The 5978-nt window shown below is 34.5% G+C and overlaps 1 long non-coding RNA gene across 1 annotated transcript; it reads right to left on the bottom strand.

The window, feature by feature from the left end:
- Positions 1–306: 306 nt before the first annotated feature.
- LOC138140621 (uncharacterized) lies at positions 307–2941 on the bottom strand. Its single transcript, XR_011162646.1, has 4 exons — positions 2047–2941; positions 1307–1993; positions 961–1256; positions 307–613 (listed from the first exon to the last, which is right to left on the bottom strand). It is a non-coding gene; the product is annotated as an uncharacterized lncRNA (long non-coding RNA).
- Positions 2942–5978: the final 3037 nt, after the last annotated feature.

Raw genomic sequence — 5978 nt, 5'->3', positions numbered from 1 at the left:
AAACACCAATAATTAAAAATGTGAATATAGATTAACACATACATCAATGTCAAAGAAGTGTAACATTAATTTTGTCAACCAGTGCCATCATGTATCTAAATCAATTTTTTTTTGTTTGTTGCCTTTCCCCTTTTACCCCTACGGGCCTATCGGGTACTTTGCGGTCGGCTTTTCTCATTTTTTTTCCCTTGAGGGTGCGGCGGGGTTCCGGGGTACTTTCCCCGGCCACTAACGTCCACCCTCTCTATCTAAATCAATTATTACAAAATAAAACAATTAATAAAAAAGCTCTACCGGAACAAATTTCATTTATTTATTTTTTTCATTTTTTCACATATAGTACTTATCATTTTTGAAAAAAAGACATAAGAGAGCTTTGTTTCAAGTTTTTTAAAAAATTCAGCATCCTTTCCAATTTTGATAATTCTAAATGATTTATCTGCAGAGCAATACAACATGAAACTGCAAGTTTTCAAACCTAAAATAAATAAATTCATTTGTACTTGGGCATAGTACATATGTCTCTTTCTCAAAATATAATCGCCATTTGTTTGTTTCTTTATGTACTGTGGGCATTTTTTTTCAAGTATCTCTGCTACTGACATTGAACGGCCTATAAAACAATAGTTATTTATTTAACGAGTTCGTGTGTAATTTTGGCTTTTTTTGGCATGAGTGGACCAGTTTAAAACTCGAGTGAAACGAGAGTTTTAAAGGTCCACGAGTGCCAAAAAAAGCCCAAATTACACAAGAACGAGTTGAATACAACGTTTTTTTGTTCGAAGAGCCGTTAAAGGCTCCAAATCGCTAAAAATCTTTAAAATTAGCTTGACGTTTCGTTTTGACAAGTTGTCAAATTTATCAAAATCCGTTCACACAGGAGAAAATTCTCAAATTCTGACAGTGTCGAACAAAAAAAAATATTACAGTGGTATTTATTAAGAAAAACAGCATTCTTACCAAGATGCGGACATTTTATTTCTAATAAAGTTTCTGGTGTGCCATCAGTATTAATAATTACACCATCGGGTGAAGCAGCCAGCCAAGGCCTGGACTGATCTACGACAAGTCCCACCTGAAAAACTTTCACTTTGTGAACAACTTCAAATACAGTTCTGGCTTCTGCTTCAAATTTGAGTCCATGTTTGGTAGCTGGGTTTTCAAAAGGACGAGGATTTATAAAATTGTTAATTTTGTTACACCATTCCTGTTCACTCCTTTCTTTATTTTGCCCATATGTAAATAGGGCGTAGCACCTAAAGATATTGTTTAAAATATAATATGTCTACATTATTACTGACATCACCTAGAAGCTGTAATTCTGAACTTCCGTTCCTCCTTCCACAAAGTTTTATTTTTTCCCGTTTTCAAACACAGGTCACGTCCATCACATATGAAAACTTTTTTAAAGGTTTGCTCGCAACAATCTGAGGGAAATGTCAACTCAGGTTCCAAAAGTTCTGTATTAGATTTTTGTAATTCAAATATTTGGTTTATCAGGTCTTCAAGTTTTATATTGTGATCACTAAAAACAAAACAAAAAAGCAGCACAAACGAAAAAAAAATTGCAAATACTTGACATCTTATATAAAATTGCTGGACCTTGATATAATGTGGTCATAAATATTATTAATGTATACAACCTGTCATCAGAAACATTCTCATTTTCCACTGAGTGTTCCTGCGCCTTCAAAATAATTTGGAGCGCTGAGTTGGGGATGCTCTGCCTTGGTGGTAATTCCAGTGCCTGGTAAACGTTCTTCCTTGTGACAGGTGGATACATATCAGCAATTCTTTTGCCTTTCTTATATTTTGCACTACTTGCCTTTTTTGTTGATGCAACAGCCCCTTTCCATGCATTTTCATGGCTTGTTTTACTCTGTGCAGAGTCATTATTGACAAATAAAACAAGGGCACTAATATGCTTGCATCCACCTGTCACACCGGCAATACAATTACATGTAGCTTTTACTACATTCCTCTCTCCATTTATCTACAAAGATAGATCTTATTTTTTGACGTTATGTTGTTCAACAGACGACTTACTTCAATCTCTACCGAATAAGGAGGCGCACTAACACTTGTCTGCCTTACAACACTACCCCGGAGAAAAGAAGAATCACCCACTTTTCTTTCAATTACGTTAAGAACATGACCTGCAGCTACCAAAGCTTCACCCTTTTTTTCGGATGCTGCTGACCGATGATCAAAATTGATACATTCGTATCCAAAACGTATTTCTATTTCCATTGTTCACCGTGATAACAAATCCACAATACACAAAAATTTCTTATAATTTACCAAAAATTGCGCCTGTCAACTGACTCGATTATAGACGGATTATATGCGAATAGTTTAATGGTCGTTGCTAGGGGGCGCTGTATTTAAAATATGCGCGTTGCCTATACAGTCCTCTATAAATGATTGTCGGGTCCAGCCAGCCATGGAAACTTGTCAAATTTTGAATGTGCCGCTTTGTTCGGGAAATAATGAATGTCACATTTTCAGGTTAGGTTGTTGGCTTTTAACCAGAGACAAGTTTCAACTGTGCTTTACTCCTGCTAACATTAATGTATTTATTATTTAATATCAACACCCACAGGGGAACAATTATTGCCCCCATCGTACCGCCACACAGTGTACAGGAATTGGTATGAGAACAGATCCAAACAGATAAATATTGAGAACACCTTGTCCCCGTATGCCAGAATACAATACTGCCTTTTTGTCTGCTTTAGTGCTTTCACATTTCTTGTTTTATGCTAGTGATGAATACGACCTAGACTGAATTGTTGAATACGGTATTGACTCCCATTTTTTCTTCCAATATAAATAACAGTGTTTTTCATGACAAATAAGTCTTACTGGTTTTTCAATAAAATCAAATTTATTCAACAACATAATTTACAACACTAAATAACGATAACAAATAGGTATTTTTTTATAAATTAGATGGAAAATGTCCCCCATTAATTTCTAACACTTGAGAATTCTACAGCAACACTGCTATCCACAGTTCCACACACCAATTTTCAAAATATGTAAAGGAGTCTCTACAAATTGGTGTAGATTCTCAGCACTCCAAATTCTGAAATTGAGGTGATTTTGAATGTGATTACAATATTAAACACAACTTTGATAATCTGCAGGTTGGAGTTCTTGTACAACACTTATTTTATAAGGATGCAGTTGTATCCTATTTTTAATGATTTTGTGACAAGTGCTTCGTGGTACACCAGATTGTTGAGATAAATATGTAGTCTTTTCCACCATTTCTTTCAAATCCTCGACTATTTCATCAGATACTGGTGGTCGTCCTGATGATTTACTCTTGGTAATTGTTCCGATTGTTAAAAATCTGTTCACAATTCGCCCAATATGAGTTACCAAACAATAATTTTGAATGTTGTCCGGATATTTTGTTGGAATTCATTTTTACAAACAGATAATTCCCCACTAATAAACTTTCCATTTCGAAAGTAAAAAACAACAACGAACGTGTTCTGTTCAGCAGAATAAACCATTGTAAAGAAAGTAAAGCTAAAATAAAATATAAAACATAACCTCACAAATTTTGCCAGTCTGTTTACCTCTAAAAGCGGACGTAGGTACTTGCAATTTTTATTAAAAATACAGTTTTTTGGTGTTTATTAACTGTGATTAACTGCAATAAAACGAATATAAGGAACGAAAACTCGACTGACAAGCGCAAACAAAACGTCATTAATGTCAGAAGTGACCGTGAAAACGAACTAGAATTTGGCATCGGTTTCAAAAAAGCGGAACAGTAAAATTTTTTCCAAGGCTGGCTTGACCAGACAATCATTTATAGAGACCCTGTACAATCCTTGGCGGCGGCCCCAGATATCAGGTTCAAACGTGCAAAATAATAGTTATTTTCGATATAACCGGTTTTTTTTTCCAAACTTATTTCAGAATCACTCTGTATACGGTTGACCCAAAGACTCTTAAATATTGTATTTTTGGTTTTTTGTTGTGCCACAATTCATAAGGAGTTTTATTTGCCTCGAGAGCTTTAATGGGGCTTATATTAATAAGGTTTACTGCTGTTAAAACAGCCTCACCCCATAGGGCTTTATTTAGGTCAGCAGCAATGACCATGGTCCTGGCCATTGATATAACAGTCTATGGATGGAGCCTTGAGACCGCTCACAGCGCACACAAGCGATCCCAACTAGAGAGCGCGATAGATTTATCCGAAATCTTAGTTGTTTGACAAGGCCGGCATGCACGGACAGGCAAGAAGCAATCTCGCCAAGCATGAATACATGGGAAATATGCAGAAATGACAAAGAAAACTCAACTTTTGGGTGGAAATAATTTTTATTCCGTTATAAACAGTGTAACAGTATTTAAAGAAATATTTTATTGATGTTTAAATTGAATTAATTTTGTGTAGATATGTCTAATTTTATTCGGAACTTGATTATTTTTATTATTTTCATGATGCAATCGTATTGTAAAAAATGTAGGCAAAATTAAATAAACCAATTGTACCGCATGATCTCGCTCTAAAATATGATCATTTAAATAATTAAATAAATTTTTAAAATCTAATAATTTAACTGCGTTATATTTTTAACCTCTGAAAACCCATTCAGCAACTCTGCAAATTTTTATAACTTCTGCTGAGTGTTTAATAAAGCCGCCTTTATTTTTTGTATTTATTAGTGCAGAGGAAGAGTCATTGTTAGTCAAAACAGATGGACATATTTTACAATCTAATAGTTTTTGCACTTTTCTGGCAACAAATCCTGAAATGTACAGGGTGATTTTGAAAGTTGTGCAGATATTTTAATCATGAGCTACTGGCTTCATGTAGAACTCGGAAAAAATATTTAAAAAATTCTGTCAAAAAATAAAATGACATTTATTTTTTGAGCTACAATTTTTTTTTGCTTTTAGTTTTCTACGTTGTCCTACAACCTCGTAGGTAAAATTTCGGCACATTTTAAAAATACACCCTTGTATATCATGTTTTATAAAATGTACGCCAATGCGCAGTAACCTATAGGTAATATACTTTAAAACAAGGAAACCGCATCATCATTTTCTTACGTGTATTTTTTTTACATTGTTAGTAAGATCGAAACCATGGAAATCACAAAACAGTGTGTGAAATGCGATTTCACGCACTTAACCTTTTCTGTTTTTCACCACGCACTGTTTTTTATTAGTTACCTAGTAACATGGTCACCGCATTGAAACTTCAGACTTCCTTAAAAAATTTGAATTTTAAAATTTAGTTTTGAGAGCAATTATAGAAAAAATATTGTTTATATTTCGTGCGTGAAGACGTTTTTTGTGCATTGAAAGGCTCTGCCTCGACCTGCGTTTCGGTGTAAAAGACCTTTTCATGCACAAAAAACACTTCACTACTAATTTTTTAAACACTCGCATCATCTTGTGCGAAACAATTTGATGCTGCTGAGCTTTTTAATTCAGTATGAATCAAAAGTTTCTTATAAGCTGATTGAAAATGAATGGCGGTAGGGTTATTTGTAAATCTACCTCATGAGCGAATATTGGAAAAAAACATCTCTAAATGGTTTTGGCTTAATTTATAGCTCAAGAAATATTCTAACTGTCTCTTATATGATAATTAATTATTCCTTCAGTGGTGCCCATATTGAATAATATTTAAACAATTTTCTTTCAATGATTTGTTACTTGTGAAACGAAATATCGCTGTCCTTTTTTTGTCTTTCTTGGCACCCAAACACGGAACAAGAAACAACCATGATGGTTACTGTGCATTCATAGATCAAATAAACTAATAACAACACTTTAAAATCTTCGATGTTCTCCGGAAACCACAAATTAAATGAATAGAAACTAGTGTGTTAGCGAGGTCGAGGTGCGTTTATCGTGCTTTATGCCTGCCTGTCGGACCTCTCAAATAGATATCGCGATCTCTCACTCTTGCCTCCCTCCACACGTTATTAGCTCGATGGTCC

Source organism: Tenebrio molitor, chromosome Y, assembly GCF_963966145.1.
Source record: "Tenebrio molitor chromosome Y, icTenMoli1.1, whole genome shotgun sequence".
Classification (NCBI taxonomy): domain Eukaryota; kingdom Metazoa; phylum Arthropoda; class Insecta; order Coleoptera; family Tenebrionidae; genus Tenebrio; species Tenebrio molitor.
Note: the sequence above shows the minus strand (reverse complement) of the source record. Positions and strands in the feature narration are given on the sequence as shown.